This window comes from Argiope bruennichi, chromosome 7 (assembly GCF_947563725.1).
Source record: "Argiope bruennichi chromosome 7, qqArgBrue1.1, whole genome shotgun sequence".
In the NCBI taxonomy this organism is placed as follows: Eukaryota; Metazoa; Arthropoda; class Arachnida; order Araneae; family Araneidae; genus Argiope; species Argiope bruennichi.
The window spans coordinates 37,467,326-37,487,206 of NC_079157.1; the positions used below are offsets into that span (position 1 = coordinate 37,467,326).

General features: G+C 31.1%; 1 protein-coding gene across 1 annotated transcript in view; it reads left to right on the forward strand.

Annotated features, from left to right (window-relative positions):
- The first annotated feature begins 1,874 nt into the window (after nt 1-1,874).
- Nucleotides 1,875-19,881, forward strand: part of LOC129976558 (uncharacterized) — a 106,281-nt gene continuing 88,274 nt past the window's right edge. Inside the window, exon 1 of the mRNA XM_056090187.1 lies at nt 1,875-2,061. The gene's annotated coding sequence lies outside the window, so the exon portion shown is untranslated. The remainder of the gene's footprint in view (nt 2,062-19,881) is intronic.

Sequence of the window (19,881 nt, forward strand, 5' to 3'; positions counted from 1 at the left end):
AGTTAGATGTTGACTTACTATGTTCTTGTCATCCCCTCGGGGGCACCTCGAAATGAGGATGAGATGCTTCCGGTATGATGGTTGGATCTCGCCACTCTGGAGTGTGCACGAAAAGGTGGGAGTCTGGCTTCCTCCCATCGATCGTACTTCCTTAGAGAAGGGTTGTACCGTGGCTGGTGATGGCTTTTAGGACTCAACCACAGTTCCCGGCAGTGTTACTATTGCGGTGGTCCGGCCATTCAGTATTTTTTTTCCGTGTGCCTTCGGGCGGGTCGGAGAATCAAATTACTATGTTCTCGACTCTATTATTTGTATCGCAGGCTTTGAAAATCGCCTTATCCTTAATGTAAAGACCCAAATGCAATTTTTAATTCACTATTCCCCCAAGCAAAACAATATTTCTGAAAGCAAACGATTTATTTAAAATATTAATAAAACACCAAACATGAACTATTCATTTTTAAAGCAGATGAGAACTAGGGATTATTTTGATTAAAATTTGGGATATACAATCAAATTTCTAAACTATATCGACCACTTGACACATTTGACCATCTTATTAGTGTTCTATTAAATGCTGATCAACCACTTTTGTCAAACTGCCTTGAAATTTAATATTCTTGCTGGAATTTTAAGCTATGTCGTTTCTATAAGAACAAACGTTCTTTGTATACCTGTTCTTTACTCACTTAAATGGAAATAAATTTTGGTGCACAGAAAATGTTTCAAACACTGACGGATTATCAACTACAAAGGGCCAATAGGCTCAAAGAGTGTCGTTTAAGCAGATAGATTTAAAAAAAAAATATTTCCCTATTTGCCAAGTAAATATATTTGTTAAAAACATAAATTCAGAGAAAAATAAAATATCAGAATTATATTAATTATTATAAGGTGAAGTTCCAATATATTCACCTAGGTATTAGGATATTTATAAAATCAAACATCTGCCTTAATAACATTGGGTACAAACTCGGATGTCGAAAATTCTGAAGCCTTAATACATAAATAAAAACAAAAACAAATCAATAAAATAAAAATATATTAAACTAAAATAAATCATTAACATGTTAAAAATGAGCTGAAATGTGAAACGTAGTTGAACCATCTTGTTTAACCCTTTCTAGGGCCGTGGGAAGTATGCTTCCCACTAAATTTATCAATCTTTGTATGAAATTATGTAGGTTGGCATCAGTTCTGACACATTTTTTTAGTAAGTCAGAAACTTAGATGCTTCAGTTCTTTATCTCACACAAAATGATGTGTCTTGATTTGTTACTTAATTATTAATTAACCAAATTAATGAATTAATCAAATTAAATTTATCTAATAAGCTAAATGAATCCTTTTTCTTATTCTAATTTCAAGCCTAAAAATATTTTAACATAATATGACTAGAAAAAAATGGCCCTTTAAAGGGTTAAAAGAAAAGCCTCATGATGTGCCCTGCCTAGGGCGCGAAATACTTAAATCCGCCATTGGTTTCAAACACCTTTTTGGAATGGCCTTCATTGTTTTTTCGAATTAGCTGATGCGTAGAATTAACAAATAACTGCCTTAATTCATTGCAATGCAAATGAATTTCCTTTAGGAATTTATGAAATCAAAATTCGAGAGCCCTGTTTTTTTTCACTGTCACGTACCGTTCTGAAAGAGCCGCCAGAGAACAGTCAGCTCTCGGCCTTCCCTCCAAATCCAATTTCCTCCATCCGGAACCATGACACAACCCGATGCTCTGGAATACCGTTGCATCACGTGGTACGCGACCGCCATCATTTATTTATTATTTTTTTCCACTTCGCTACGATTGTTATTATTATTTTTTTTTTCCAGATCGTTTTCACTTTCTGTCGTGCCCATTGCGTTCGACTCATTTTCGGCTCGGCACGCTCGCACGCCACAGACTCGAAAGTCATCTGTAATTTACGAGTTGCCAGATTTGCATGTCGCATACCACTGAGAAGGATTCTTTTCAGACGATATTAACCGTATGCAAGCATGCTGCATGTGCAATTGTTCCAGCCGCGTGTTCCGGTCCGAGGATTAAAATTTTTGCAACAGGTAAGACTGAACTTGGAATTTTTTTTTTCTCACACTTGCTTACTAAACCGAGTGTCGTCGAAAGATCCTTACGGGAAAATCCTGGGCATTGTTGTCCGCGCGATTGTTGCAAAATGTCTCGATGTCTAACTGTGTTAAATGGAAATTTATTTCATAAATATACATGAGATAAATCCTTTTTATCGGCGCTTTTGAAAATGAATTTACTAGTTTTCAAAATCTTAGCTTGTCTACCTGTTCCCTATGAGCTCCGCAAGTCTTTTCAAATTATCGAATAAGAATTTTTCTAATTTGATGTATTTTTAATCAAGGGCAATCTTAGTTTCGAAATTTTCAAAAGTTTCATCTCCAATTTGATATCTTTTTTCAACGATTCAAGTACACAAGAGACTAGCCATCTAAATCAGATATGGACTGAAAAATATTGATCTTGAACTCCTCAAGTCTTTTCAAATTATTGAATAAGAAATTTTCTAATTTGTTGTATTCTTAATCAAGGGCAATCTTAGTTTCGAAATTTTCAAAAGTTTCATCTCCAATTTGATATCTTTTTTCAACGATTCAAGTACACAAGAGACTAGCCATCTAAATCAGATATGGACTGAAAAATATTGATCTTGAACTCCTCAAGTCTTTTCAAATTATTGAATAAAAAATTTTCTAATTTGCTGTATTCTTAATCAAAGGGAATCTTAGTTTCGAAAATTTTAAAAGTTTCATCTCCAATTTGATATTTTTTTTAGAAGATTGATACACACAAGAGCCTAGCCATCCAAAATGGACATAGACAGAAAAAAAAATTATTAATCCTATTTTAAAATAATAATATATTTTTGATTTTTTAAAAATCATATGAATTCTAAAACAACTGGTTTTTAATCCTATATGGAACGACTTATGTTTTAAAATTGTCAACACGAAAACATTTATTACATCTCCGTATAGAAATTGATAAATACCAATAGCAAAAAAGCAAGGATATATAATAAAGGAAAAAAAAAGAAAGAAGTTAATAATATTTTAATTGAAAAATATGAAATTAAAAACGATATTTCAACAAATATTGTTTCTAATTATAATTTTTTAAAAAGCTATTCCATTTTGTTATTTAAAACATATCACATTAAGGAATATTCACAATTGCAGAGATAGTCTTCATTTTGTTATTTATTATTTTTTGTCATTATTTAGAAACTAGTGCATTAATTTGTTCAGATTAATTTAAACCCTAGCCCCAATCACGGGCTCATCGATAAATTTGTTTTATATTTTCACTGGTTGCAGTGTCAAAGCGCTCAACAATAAACGCAACACTACTTTTAGTTTACAATCTTAAAACATAACTATAACAACAATAAAAAAAGCAATTAAGCAACAAGGTTTAAAACAATTAAAAAACTTCTAATTCGAACTTGGATTCATTCAGTGTAGGATTTGAAATAAGATTGATGTAAGGTGTTTTCTGGAGCAATAACAGATTGTGATTTATATTTTATTTTATTTGTTGAGAGAAGTTGTATATATTGTTTTTATTCTTTTTTGTTCTTATTACATTTTAAATATAAAATTTATCAGATTTTTAAAAAAATTAATAAATGAATTTTACACCAAACTAAAAATTTACAAGAAATTCGAACCACTAGACCGAAACACCATAGTGCTATAATATTTCAAGCTTGATTCGTCTATCTTTACTCTCTTTTTAAAATTTATTTTTTAATGATATAGCCATTATAATAAGGATATACATAAAAAATCATTTAATATCATTACAACAAGTATACAGTAACTGAAATAATAAGAAATATTACTGTAAAATATACTTAAAAATATATTAAAATTAGAAAAAAACATTTATATGGAAATAAATCTGTTTCCCATCAAAAAAAATATTTTTTCGATTGTAAAAAGAAAAAAAAAAAATATTTTTGTTCAATAATATGCTCTGAAGGTATCAAGAGAAAAACATTGCAGTTTTAATTTATTTAAAAAAAATTTAACACATTTTTCTTATTGGGCTCTTACTACTCAAGAATCAATTACATACCAAGTTCAGCAGTTCTAATTTCAATTCTGCAGATAATACTACGGCATATAAACATTATCATGTTAAAATTTTTATCTTCCCCGAATTTTAAATATCCCCTTAATATTTAAGGAAAGTATGCTGGGAAAGTATACATTTGGTAATAAATATCAAGGAAGATGTTATTTCCTCATTTTTCATAACTGCTTTTGAACTCTTTTACTTTAAAGATTATAATGAGATGCCATAGTAAGAGCATTTTTGTACGGAAAGTGTAATTTACCAAGCAATTAAATTGGAAAAAGAAGGATTTTTTGCATTTTTGTTCGTGAAGTGTAATTCACTAAGCAGTTAAATTAGAAAAAAGAATGATATTTTAGGTACGATTCAATCCTCAGCAGTTTTTGAAACTCGTCAAAATAGAGAGAATCAGTTCTTAAACATGTCCGTACATGCATTAATTGATAGAACTGTATATTGTTTTAAAGTTTCTTTTCGGAAATTTGCCGTCAATTAGAGTAACTTAAAAACATGCAAATGTATGTATGTAATGATATTTCTAAATCTAAATTAAACCCTAATTAATTCCCAAAGTTCTATCTTAATTTAACCCACATTAACTTCATTCTAAAATGTTCTTTTATTTTCTGATCCAATTCCACCTTTTTTTTAAATTAATGCTACACATGCTCTGTAGAATTGCTGACATCGACAAGCTCCCACACTCAGCGAAGGAATAAAAATTTGTCGATTTAAACAAATTCTTTTAAAAGATACCTAAACTCCAACTATAAAAGTCGACACGCGTAAAGAAATCCCTATCAAAATCTCACAGTATATAATCATGTGGATAAATATTTCATTAGCTTTTTTCTCTTTTCTCTCTGGTGTCGTTCTGTGTTGACGTGTACTGCCGCTTCTGCTTGTACATAAATTATGCCTCCCAGGATGGAATAAAGCGAAGTTTTAAAATTACAAAAGTATCTTCTCTTTTCGATACGACTCTGCTTCAAAAATATGTGTTTACATATATATATATAATTTAAAAAAATATATAAAAAAATTGTATTATAACGGTTGTTGTCTGACAACATGCAGATTTTTTTTATAGTTTTGTGATCAAATTTATTCAAAATTTTGCATTAAAAGGAAATTTGATATATCACAGAAATTATTGATGATATATGCGAGTAATACTGATGTTATTTTTGAAAAGATAATCTTCTGAATTATTAATTCATGTTCAAAATGTATCATCACTGGAACACAAAAGGTTGCATATCAAAAATTCAGTTTGACAGAAAATTATAACTCTGGATATTTTCAAATCCCCCAAAAATGCAAAGTTCGCCAATTCAGAAAACAAGATAATTATTAAAGCGAGAAGCTGTAATAGTTAAAGATTAACAACTTGAAGTTTAAACTAATTTTTATTTATGCCAGATAATTCATATATGTTTTATTTATTTTTGAATTTTCATGAATTATTTTTGCTTTTTTTGTCATATAATAAATTTAACCGATCTTGTTTTTTGGCAATGACCATTTATCATCCATTGGCGATAAGTTACAAGAAATGGATTTCAACAAAATGATATTTTAATTGGCGACTTGGCGCAAATGATTTAGGCCTTTTGTAATAATGGCGGATTTAGGCCTTTTGTAATAATGCACAGGTCCACTTTTTTTTTTTAATGAATTGATAAATCCTTTTCCATACTTGAAAGCATTTTTAACTTACCACGTTGATGATTTTTTTTAATTTTTGTGGTATTGTGAAGATGTAAATATTTATTTATTATGGCATAATTGCTCTGCATTTTGTACACAACAATATTTCAGGAACCACTTGTGATATCAACATCATTATAAATTATAGAATAACTAATCTGATGAAATGAATAGGAAGAAATTTGACCGACTGTAGTTGACAAATAATTAATATTTTACAATTTATGGAATAGGTTCTTTATACATTTATTCATTTGATAATTAGGCTGATATTCCACAGGCTCTAGGCAGCTGTCTAATCAAAAATCCACCTGTGTGAACTATGATATTTGGTAGACTAATTATATCACCAGCTTATTTTACCACGCACAATTTAGTTGAATGAATTTTTGATATTCTATTGTTTTTTAAAAAGGTATTTTATAAGGTAAGGTCAAGTTGTGACTGAAAAGACAGTTACTTCACTGAAGTTATTTATTTTTTCTGTTGTAAATAGTGTTACGAATCTATAATTTTGCTCCATTTTGACGTTAGCGTCATAAGAAGGAAGAGGGTTTTACAGATATCGCTAATGGATGGTTCCTGAATGTCGAGTCTATGACGCCCCCTTCTTAGCGGAGGACATGGCGATCAATTAGCGACTATAGATGAGGTTGGCGATTTTGGTGCCAAAAATTAATGTTCTCAAATATGTAGGAATATTGGCGACATCACAATGAGAAGATAAGATACGGGATTCTTCTAGATTTTTTTTAATGCCTTGTTAGGGAGCTATAAAAGCAGAGACACATACACGAGAAAGAGCCGAGTAAATGATCTCTTTGGTGTGTTGATTTGTAGCAAGTTGTGTTTAAGCGCTTTGTGCTGTTGTAGTTGTCTAATAACGATTTGCATGTGTGATGTTGATTTCAGTAAGTTTTATCTTCGAGAACATTCCAGTTGTGTCTTGTTATCTGTGTTTCGTCTTTTCTTTGGAATGAAACATTTTTATTCGTTATCGAGTTTTCTGTCCTTTTCAGGTTGAGGTTTACGTAACAATATTTTCATATTGGACTGCAATGATTTAAAAATTATCCGTAAAGAGTGACTATTACTATGAAAGTTAATGAAACTATATTCCTCCTTTTATATTTTATAAATATAAAATATCAAACTAGCATTCATTAAATGGCGATGGTGAAAAAACCCCATCAAGAATATCTGCTTTTACTTACAAAATAGGCTTGAGTAACGAGAAATTAATATTGTATTCTCGAAAATTTTCAGTTTCTTTTTTCTGGTTATTTTAGAAAAATTCATTCTTTGCTTGACCATCTAAAGAGAGACGTTACATTGAAGGCTTCAGCAGCTAAATACTGAAATTATTTTCTTTTCTCGGACAGTGATGATGAAATTTCTGTAAGATAATTTCTTTTCTCTATTGTGTTTTCAACACGTGAGCGATCATCTGATTTGTTGGTATTCATTATTGCGAAACGCTATAGAGTTTATTTAAATTTCATTTTATTTTTTTTATGTAAGTTCAATGGGAGATTCGATGACACAAATATGGAATAAGAATTAAATGATGGATACTCTTAACTGGTTTAGATGAGAAGTTCCTTAATAGTTAAAATAGTTAGGAAATCATTAATTTGACAAATGTGTTTTTAAAATGGAATTAAAATAATGTTTTTGCTACAAGAAAGTTCTACAAAATGCTGGACTTGAAATATTAAAATGAATGAAAATCATTGTTTTCTTCTTCAAAAATCTTTCGAGTCCCAATCCAGTTATTTGCAAATGTAAATAAAATAGCTTAAATCTTGTATGGCAGGAATCTAAGTTAGACACACGTACATTAAGCTGCACAGCTTATAGCTTAATATACCTATACTTGTTTTATTCTGGTCAGAGTTTACATTATTAAATTTGTGTTTTTAAAATGGAATTAAAATAATGTTTATGCTACAAGAAAGTTCTATAAAATGCTGGACTTGAAATATTAAAATGAATGAAAATCATTGTTTTCTTCTTCAAAAATCTTTCGAGTCCCAATCCAGTTATTTGCAAATGTAAATAAAATAGCTTAAATCTTGTATGGCAGGAATCTAAGTTAGACACACGTACATTAAGCTGCACAGCTTATAGCTTAATATACCTATACTTGTTTTATTCTGGTCAGAGTTTACATTATTAAATTTGTGTTTTTAAAATGGAATTAAAATAATGTTTATGCTACAAGAAAGTTCTACAAAATGCTGGACTTGAAATATTAAAATGAATGAAAATCATTGTTTTCTTCTTCAAAAATCTTTCGAGTCCCAATCCAGTTATTTGCAAATGTAAATAAAATAGCTTAAATCTTGTACGGCAGGAATCTAAGTTAGACACACGTACATTAAGCTGCACAGCTTATAGCTTAATATACCTATACTTGTTTTATTCTGGTCAGAGTTTACATTATTAAATTTGTGTTTTTAAAATGGAATTAAAATAATGTTTTTGCTACAAGAAAGTTCTACAAAATGCTGGACTTGAAATATTAAAATGAATGAAAATCATTGTTTTCTTCTTCAAAAATCTTTCGAGTCCCAATCCAGTTATTTGCAAATGTAAATAAAATAGCTTAAATCTTGTATGGCAGGAATCTAAGTTAGACACACGTACTTTAAGCTGCACAGCTTATAGCTTAATATACCTATACTTGTTTTATTCTGGTCAGAGTTTACATTATTAAATTTGTGTTTTTAAAATGGAATTAAAATAATGTTTATGCTACAAGAAAGTTCTACAAAATGCTGGACTTGAAATATTAAAATGAATGAAAATCATTGTTTTCTTCTTCAAAAATCTTTCGAGTCCCAATCCAGTTATTTGCAAATGTAAATAAAATAGCTTAAATCTTGTATGGCAGGAATCTAAGTTAGACACACGTACATTAAGCTGCACAGCTTATAGCTTAATATACCTATACTTGTTTTATTCTGGTCAGAGTTTACATTATTAAATTTGTGTTTTTAAAATGGAATTAAAATAATGTTTATGCTACAAGAAAGTTCTACAAAATGCTGGACTTGAAATATTAAAATGAATGAAAATCATTGTTTTCTTCATCAAAAATCTTTCGAGTCCCAATCCAGTTATTTGCAAATGTAAATAAAATAGCTTAAATCTTGTATGGCAGGAATCTAAGTTAGACACACGTACTTTAAGCTGCACAGCTTATAGCTTAATATACCTATACTTGTTTTATTCTGGTCAGAGTTTACATTATTAAATTTGTGTTTTTAAAATGGAATTAAAATAATGTTTATGCTACAAGAAAGTTCTACAAAATGCTGGACTTGAAATATTAAAATGAATGAAAATCATTGTTTTCTTCATCAAAAATCTTTCGAGTCCCAATCCAGTTATTTGCAAATGTAAATAAAATAGCTTAAATCTTGTATGGCAGGAATCTAAGTTAGACACACGTACTTTAAGCTGCACAGCTTATAGCTTAATATACCTATACTTGTTTTATTCTGGTCAGAGTTTACATTATTAAATTTGGTTTGGATTAAAATGTTTTTGACTTAAAGTCTTATTATTTATCTATGAATGCACTTCTTAATTGTATTTCAGTTTAATCCTCTAAGCATCCTAAAATCATAATCATATTTGTCATCAATGTAGAATAGCTGAACTTAAAAAAAGTGTCACATATATGAAATAGCTTAATACTTGATCAAATTTAAATAGGCAACTGGTTAGAGCACTAAAATTTTCACGAACCTGATTTTTTTTTGCTTAACGGCTTTTAAATTAAAAGCTTTTTTTCCCCTCTTGATTTACGTATTGTGTTGGTTGCTAGCTAATTTACTTCTTCAACTATTCTAAAACAAGAATGTTGCAGATGAATGTCTTTTTTTCTAGGGGAAATATTTTTCTTTCGGTGTTAGGTCCTTATTGTGATATTTTGAGTAGAATTTAAGACAATTTATGTTGAAAGTGTCTATTATGAATTTTGCTAGTTATCGAGTATTTATATTTTAAGGATTTTTTTTTCCAAAAGCATTTTATAATTAAATTAAATTTATTGATATTAGCTCCGATTTTCATTTTACTTCTGGTCTTTAAAGCCTTTAAAGAGCTAATACCACCTTTTCCACTCTCATATAGTAGGTATAAAAAAAGATAAAAGTATAATTGTTAAAAAATTCTACATCTAGAATGTTGTGAATCCACCTATTCTAACTGCCTATCGTTCTCTCTCTCTCTCTTTATTTATCTATACATTTTAAATAAAAGCGGAAAATCAATGAACCATCATTCAGCCTCAACTACTGATCCGATTTCGACAGTTTTTGTTTCGTATAAAACCTAATGACCTCTATATATGTGATCGGAGTACGACTGAATTCCACCACCCTACATATTTGAGAGAAATTGAGAAACAAAACAAAACTTCACTGCCATTCTTTATGAAAAAGTCGTGCTACAGAGTTCGCCAACCCCAGCCACTAAACCGATCACAAAAAGTATTATTTCATATGAAAATTCGTGACCTCTAAATATGTCATGGAAAATTGTTTGCCTTCCATAAAAAGGTGAAATAGGTGATAATAGGTGAAATAATTCACCTATTATCACCATAAGGTGAAAAAATTCCCACACACACACACGCACACACACACACGCACGCACGCACACACGCACACACACACACACACACACACACACACACACACACACACACACACACACACACACACACACACACACACACATATATATATATATATATATATATATATATATATATATATATATATATATATATATATATATATATATATATATATATATATATATATATATATATATATATATATATATATATATATATATATAAGAGATCTTCATGGTGCATTAGATATAGGAAAATACCGCGATAATGATCGTCAACTTCATTCATTAAAGTGACGTCAAAAAGTTTTTTTTCATTCGAGAACTCATGATTCTAGATAGGTCATTAAAAGTTGTTTACCTTCATTTTCAGGGAAAAAATTCACTATACATTTCCTATAGGGAAATCTTTGACACTATTACTCATCTTCGACAAATAAACCGATTTCAAAGAAAAAAAATCATATGAAAATTCATGACCCCATATATGTCATTAAGAATCATCTTCCTACTTCCTTTCTGCATGTTTGGAGATATATCATAGACTGACTACTCCGCCCTCCCGAAGGCACACGGAAAACCTTCAGTGACCGTACCGCCGCGACAGCAACAGTGGCGGGAACTGTGTTTGAGTCTTAAGGGCCATCACCGGCCACGATACAACCTTTCCCTTAGGAAGTATGTTCCGTCACCGATTGGAGGTAGCCACTCTCAATTATTCGTGTACCTCAAGAGTGAGAGAACCAATAACCATACTGGAATATTCTCATCTTGAATTAAGAGGTGCCCCCCCCCCCCGAGGGACATGTTTGGAGATACAAAAAAAATAAATAAAACAAATCTTCATAGTGCATTCGATATTGGCAAATCCTGCGATAGTGTTCGCCAACCCCATCCACTAAACCGACGTTAAAATGTTTTATTTCATATGAAAACTCATGACCTCTGGGTAAGTCAGTCCACCACTTCTATTTTCAGGAAAATTAAAAAAAACAAACAATATTTCGCTTTATATTCCCCATTGGGAGCTTTTTTGACATAATAGCCAAACCCAACAAATGAACAATTTCAAATTTTTTTATTTCGTTTGAAAGCTCATGACCCCAGATGTGATCCCCTCTCGTTATGGGCGACTGCCTCTTACCATTCTCCCTATTTGGAAAAATAAAGCAAAATTTTATTGTACATTCAGTATGGGGAAATCTTGCGATACAATTTGTCGGCTTCAGCTACTAAACTAATTTCATTTTTTTAAAATCAAAACTCATCACCCTCAGATACGTCGATAATGCTTACGTATTTTTTCCTTTTCCTTTCGAAAGTTATTAATGAATAAAATTTTGACACAGTTCTTACTTTCAACAGCTGGGAAAGTTATGCCAATTTTTCTAGCTAAACTTTACAATTTCGCCATTTTGAAAAAATAGGTAACCAATCAAATTGCTCTATTATTATTGGAGAGCTTTCCTTTATAACTATACTTTTGTTGTGTCAATAAATAGCTCATAAAAATAGAACTGATTTGATTAAAGTATTCTTATCATACTTTACTTCTTTGTCGACCATATTAATGATATTATTATCAAGTAGTTGATTGTCTGTCTATCTGTACACTTTCATGCATGCTAACGCGATAACTCACAAACGTAACAATCAAAATAAACAACAATTAACACGTGATTTTATCTCTGAAATTATAGTTAGTTCTCTGACCAGTTTTGGCTTCAATATGTCAGATAAAAGTTTTCAAAATGCATATTCAGTTTTCTTTATAACACTACGAAGCACATTATGTCCGGAACTCCAGAAATTAAAATCTGAGCCTTTCGTGATGGCTCTACCTTGATTCATAATTTTATATGGGCGAAGGGGAGAATTGTTTGAGAATATGTGAGAATATTTGGGATAACAATTTTGTTTGAGAATATGTGAGAATATTTGGGATAACAATTTTGTTTGAGAATATGTGAGAATATTTGGGATAACAATTTTGTTTGAGAATATGTGAGAATATTTGGGATAATAATTTTGTTTGAGAATATGTGAGAATATTTGGGATAACAATTTTGTTTGAGAATATGTGAGAATTTTTGGGATAATAATTTTGGTTGAGAATATGTGAGAATATTTGGGATAACCACACCCATTGGATTTAATTAGCAAAATTTTTCAGAAGGGTAATTCACTTCATTTAAATGATTAAGAAAAATTTATACATCAAAACGTAACATACTAGCCTATCCAGAGTGAATTGGCTGGGTTTATTACTTAATACTTAAAATTAAGAAATAATTTACATTGAAATATATCCAACATTTTTATATTATTCCATCTTTTAAGTCATTGCAACATTTCAGATTTAGCTAAATTAAAATAAATTAGCCTTTTCTTATAGATTAAAATGTCACTTTAAATATCTAATAGGTTCCCAATTCATAGTCTAAGCAGAATCCAATTCCAAAAATGGTTTTTTTTAAAATCTTTTTTTATCAAGGGAGAACTAAACATGAAGTGTCAACAAAAATCTGGTCAAATATTTAATAAGTACAGTTCTTTCTTTCTCTCTGTCTTCTTTGCTTTTCAGAAAGTAATAAATCACGCAAGTCGTAAATCACGCAAATCATAAAGGATGTCCTGACTCAAATTGAAATCTAATTACACAAAGCTAACAATCAAGTTACAATAACTTCTTGTTGCATATGAGAGTTACGTCATTAATACTTTGCGTTCATTGCAAAATCGAGATCCACAAACTTAATCTTTTAGGAGAAAAAAAATGTGTTAAATATAGTTCAACTTATGAAAGCATTTGTAATTTAAGCAAATCTAAATATTGCTGCATTTAAAAAAGAACCAACTGGAGTGGTAACCTCAAACCATTATCGTATATTTTCTAATAAAAGTGCTATCACCCGCTCCACATATAAAATTGCAGACAATATGTAAGACCATGAATATCTTGCATGGCATTGGCGAACAATAGTTACGAAATATTGATCTTTAACTTGCATTTAGCATTTCAACTGAATCTATATTATGACCAATGGAAGACTTTTTTTGGCGATAAATCTTTGGCATTCAGCACATTGTACAGGAAAATCGAATTTCTCAACCGATTGGAACCAAAATTTGACACTAACTAATTGACCGCTTTTGCAGATTATGAAATCAAAGCCGGCGTCCTGGCCTAGGGGTAGCCCGTCTTCCCCGTGATCTGGGCGTTTCGGTTCGGGCATGGTTGTTCTTCATCCTGTGTTCTACTGTGATGTGTGTGAAAGAGCCATTGTAAAATGGGGTTGTGCCAGCGAGTCTAGCTCATCTTCATATGAGCTAGAAGTCAGAATTCTGCCCTCGGGTGCTCAGGGGTCTTTACCCTCAGAAGCTACTGCATCCCTCTTTCCACTGTAACGTGGAGACGACATCGTCATCCTTAATTGTATTTTTAAATAACTAGCAGTTTTTGTCATGAGAAAATAAGTGAAGCAATTTCAACAATTTCACTGAACGAAACGCAAAGTTTTTCCAATTTTTCTCATAAGATAGTTCGTTTGGACCAAACTACAACCTTTTATTTTCTCATATATGAAATATACAAAGAAAAAGTATTGTGATTTCCAAATAAAATAAAATAAATAAATAAATAAATAATAATCCAGGGGATTTTGATGAATTTCGTTTGAGACTTCTCTGAGTCCTAAAAACACATTTTTGGAATTATATCTGATTGTTTGTTTCCGAATACAATAAGTCAAAAGTGTTTTGACCTAGATAAAATAAATTTGTTATATAGTCTTTGTAGAATCTTATCAACTCTTGAACAAAATTCATTCAGAGGAAATTTGTCTGCCTGTCCAATTGCAATTTAACATAACTAGCCGCCTTTGGCGACCAGCCTGTTCACCAATCTTAATGTTCGTTTAAATTTTAATAATTAAATAGGTTGAACCGGAGCTTAATAATTAAATGTTTTATGCAATTCCAATTTTAATAGATTCTTCATCAAAATATTTTAAAACTTCAAATTTTGAGAGTCATATAATTTACTCATAATATTATAAAGGCCTTCAGTCATAACGTGATATGTATCTCTCTAATTTTCTGTTACCTCTCGTAGAATTTATGCTTTAAATTAAAGTGTAAATGATTAATCTGCAATTAATATAATAATATTTTTTACTGAAACGAAGCATTTTTTTAATAATATGATTACTGATAACAGAGTCACTGAGCGTTTGAACTTTATGGGCATTAAAGAATATCTTTCTTAATTTATGTAATATCTCAAGAATTTGTCAACAAAATTTTCTCAGATTCATCATGAACAGATCGATTCATTAACAATGTTTAATTTTAAATGCATCAAACACTAAGAAAATAAAATGAGTCGTTTAAAATAATCGGTCGAAAACAGGTTTAAAAAAACTACTTAAAAAACGATGCACTTAAAACTATAAGCATATACAAAAAATATATAACTAACATAAATACAATTTACTTACAAAAGCATGCAACTAACCTAAAAATAATTTAAATCATCCGTTGATAATGGTTGTCATGACAACAATCAGAACACAATGCGCATGCGTGAATTTTCTTCGCCAGTCACGGTAACGCAAATGCGTGAATTTTCTTCGCCAGTTACGGTAACGCAAATGCGTGAATTTTTCTACGCCAGTTGGAGTAACGCTATGCAGATTAGACATTTTTAATTTCTTTTGTTCTGTGTTATTTTAATTCAAAAATACTTCAGAATGAATCTGAAACATGGATTAATTAACAATGTTTAATTTTAAATGCATCAAACATTAAGAAAATAAACAGAATCGTTTGAAATAATCGGCCGAAAAATGTTAACCCAAGCCTCATTAATGTTGGGAGAAAAAAAAACTGAAGCCTTACTCATTTGGCGGTGGGGAAAATGGAAGATTTTTTGGCAGGAAAGTTAGTTTTTAATTAATAATTAAAATTCTAATTAAAAATTCAAAAAATGGAACCCCAGGTGCACATTCCCGACCTCTAAAGTATACATGTACCAAATTTGGTAGCTGTATGTCAAATGACCTGGCCTGTAGAGCGCCAACACACACACACACACACACACACACACACACACACACACACACACACACGCACACATACACACGCTCGCGCACACATACACACGCACACACGCACTCACACACACACACACACACGTTGAGCTTTATTTATAAGTATAGATAATAATAAAGCATCCAGGCCGTGATAAATAAAATTTGATGCATAGTTTTATCCTCTTAAGTGTAGATTCGTATCAAGGTTTAAACGAAATTTGTCTGCGGATTGACCGCTGGTAGATCTGTACTTTCGCTTGCACACGAACTCGATAAAGGCTAGGTAAATGAAATTTGGTACGCCATCATTAGTATGCCATCTGTATCCTGTTATGCATCAAATTTTGGTTTATTTCAAAATTTTTGTTCAAATTTGATTAAAAATGGTGTCCAAAATACATAATCGGTTTTCTTTATTAGGCTGAGAAACACAAAATTCATGTGCGGAACTCATGTGAAAATAAAAATCAGAGCACTCATAGTGACCATGGTTTTGTTCAAGTTCCTCAACCTTTATGCCGGTGGTAGAATTGATTGATTGGTGGTAGTAGGTCTTTATTGTGAGGAAGTTTAAGGAAGATCTCTAATTTAATAACTTGTTGATCTTTTTATAAGAAAAATGCGCTTTGTTTTCCTTTTCGCTTCACTGTTTTCTTTTACGGTTAATATTAGAAGAACATTCAATTCTTCATTTCTTGATTGATTCCTTGATATTTTCTTCTTCAATATTTGAAAATCCTTCGCCGCCAGATGTCTTTGTAGGATTTTTTTTGACATCATTTACAATATTGCAATGCGGCCACGCTCTGCAGAATAAATACCGTGTAAAAAATTCATTCGTTGGATATATTAACTAGTAATTTAAATCTGACAAAACATATGAATAAAATCGGATTCTTCTTGAATAAAGGATTATACTTTCCTCATTTCATTAAATTAATTATGCTTTTAAGATATTTTAATCGAAATTAAAGTAGTATACTTAATATAAATAAAAGTCATAGAGGTTATGTATGTATTTATTTATGTTACATATTTCCTCTGAATTTATTTTCAATCAAACTAACTTCAATCATACAAATTAAATTTTTAATCAAAAATATTATACAGGAAAATATTTAAATTCAAGGCAATGCCGGATCTATTAAATAGTGAACAAACATTTTTTTAGTTTCTTGTATACGTAGCATAGAGAAATTATAGTAATTGTCAAAAATTCGAACTCCAGATTTTGACGAATCTCCACGTTTTAAATCTCTTTGAGTTTGAAAAAAAGCATTTTTAGAAAGCGTCCGTTTGTCTTTTTGTCTGCGAAAAAGATAACTCAAACAATCTCTGAGCTAGAATGTTGAAATTTGGTATATGGTTTTCAAACTAAATTTGCAGATTTTCTGTCAAAATGAGTAAAATGACTGTTAAGAGGTTGTCCGAACATAAGATAATTAAAAAATAAAGAGAGCTCGATATATAAAATTCGGTACATAGATTTAACATCAGTAGTGCAGAAAGCTATCAAATTTGGACTATAGGTTAATTGTCTGGTAGTGTGTGCCTTCAGAAACGTGCAAACGCGATAGTTCAAAAACGCAGTGATTTAAATATACCAAATTTGGTACGAGATTTTAGGATTACAAGTGCAGTTTTGTGTCAAATGTTTGTTTCAATCGACTGAGAAAAACGTGTATAAAACCCAAATTCGATTTTTGGATACTATTGACGCAGGCCATGGCTTAATCGCCAATAAGCTCGCCAAGAATGGCACAATAGATTCAGTAAAAATGATAAATTCCCTCCAAAAGTTAGTAATTCATAATTATTATAAGATAATGCCATGTAAGTTTATTAGAGAGTAGGCGAGAAAGTTTTGGGGAGACCACTCCAGTTGGTTTACTTTAAACAATTTGTAGTGATTGGATTTTGAAGCGTTAGGAAATAAACGTTCATAGATGGCGCTAGGCAACTAGCGCGAGTGTAATTAAAAGAGTGATGTCATTCGAGTGTTTGCTCTTGGAGGAGAAGGAGTTACTGAGCAGAGTAACTCGAACGAATCTGAAATAAATCTCTTAAGTTTTCTATTTGCCTATTTATTGAATGCACTCACGAACCAGCCACGACACAATTTATCACTATTGATATTATAGATATTATGGTAATATTTTTCAGGCTTTACTAAATTCATCGCTTAGCACTATTACTCTTTATAAAAAATTAAATTTTTCAATGAATACGGATTCATTTAATCATTTCATATGAAAACAACAAAACGTTTTATTCGGATATACATGAGTTTCAATTGTTCGATGCTGCAGGTAAAACATGCACGACCTTCATATGACAAGAACTCACTGATTCAGGAGTGCGAATACGAATGTTGAAATAAGTACTACAAATCGTAAGCAAAAATAACTGAACGGGAAAGAATGGGTTATTGTTAAATTAATACAAACACTTGAAGAAAAGCGAGCGCATTCCATGCATATAAAAACGTTTCCATTACGTATATTTGCTGTTATACATTCGTGCCGTCATCTAATTCCATCACTTATTGAATTTTATGTGTCTGCATCACAAATAAGACATTTCTAAGGTGTTGCATGCTAAAAAAACACGAAATGGCTTTGGAAAAATTCATCCTACTCCAGATCTCCAGATTATGACAACTTGAATATAAAATCAAAACTGAAGATGTGACAAGGATTTATAAACATTTCTGTTTCACTTAGATCAGGCGATATAATTATAATTCTGACATCAACTTATCATGACATTTTAGAAGAATAGTAAAGTGAGTTTTAGAAAGGTTGAAATATCCTATGTGCTACAGTAATGCGGTTTTCACAGTTTTCTATACCTTTTTCTCGTATACTGATGATGTCGTGTCCGCGTTACCAAATAAAGGGGGTGCAGTAGCTTCTGAGGGTAAAGATCCCTGAGCATCCAAGGGCAGAAGTCTGACTTCTAGCTCATGAAACTCACACACATTCGCTTGCACAACCCCTTTTTACAAGGGGTCACATTCACACACCTCACAGACAGAACACATATGAAGAACAACGATGCCCACACCGGGATTCGAACCCGGGACGCCCAGATCACGAGAAAGACGCACTAACCCGATGCCAGGACGCCAGCTTCTCGAATGCTTACTTACTAAATTATAATAATCGTGAAAAAAATTCGAACGCGAGATTTTGACGAATCTCTACGTTTTAGACGTCCCTGATTTCGAAAAACATATTTCTAGAAAAGGTCCACCTGTCTGTCTTTAACAAAAAAACTCAAAAATGCTTTGAGGTAAAGGATTGAAATTTGGTACACGGTCTTTACACCAAATTTGCAGATTTCTATCAGATTTTGCATAAAATCTGTTTAGAGGAAATTCGTCTATCCGTCTGTTCGAATATAAGTTAATAGGTTAGCTACAAAACGAAGGAAGCTGGATAGACAGAATTAACATCTATAGTCTAGACACTTATTAAATTTTGAGACAAATTCAACAACGGATTGACCGTCTGTTAATCTGTACTTTTAGAAACATACAAATGCAATAACTGAAAAACAAAATGATTTAAGTATATCAAATTTGATATGTGAATTTGTGACTGCAAGAGTAATTCTATGCCAAACTTTTGTTTCAGTTGATTGGTAAAAACGCAGTTAAAACTAAAATTCGATTTTCGGATTAATCGCCAAATAACTCGCCAATGAATACATGATAGATTCAGTAAAAATGCTAAATTCACGCCAAATGTAAATATTTCTCAACCATTGTACTCCAATGCTGTTGAAGGTATTCCCTGGTATTCTCTTTACTAGAATATATGCGAAAATGTTTAGGAGAGACCATTTCTTCTGGTCTTTAGTGACGATTAATAATACAAGCTCTAATGCCAGAAATAATTTCTAAGATGCATTCTTACGTTGCATCTTTTCTAGAGATAATACAGAATATTTTTTTTGTGTTCGAATATAAACGTTTATTTCTTCATACTATGAGTGTGCACAGACAGTCTAAATATATGTTGGTGACGATATTTAAGTATAATAGTAACACCATATTAATTAACGTAAACATTGAACATCTGAGAACATTGTTGTTCAACCTAATTATTGGATAAAAACAATATTGATGGGAAAAAATATAAAGACATTCTTTTCTGGCAATCATTTTGATGTAATTTGGTTTATCTAACTGGTGTATTTTTGTATCCAACTGGAAGCTGTGTCAAGCTTTCATATTATCTGCATGCTCAACTTATTAGTCTTTAATGTTGTTATTGTTGTTGTGTCTATGTGCAAAAGATTAGAGTCCTCCAAACG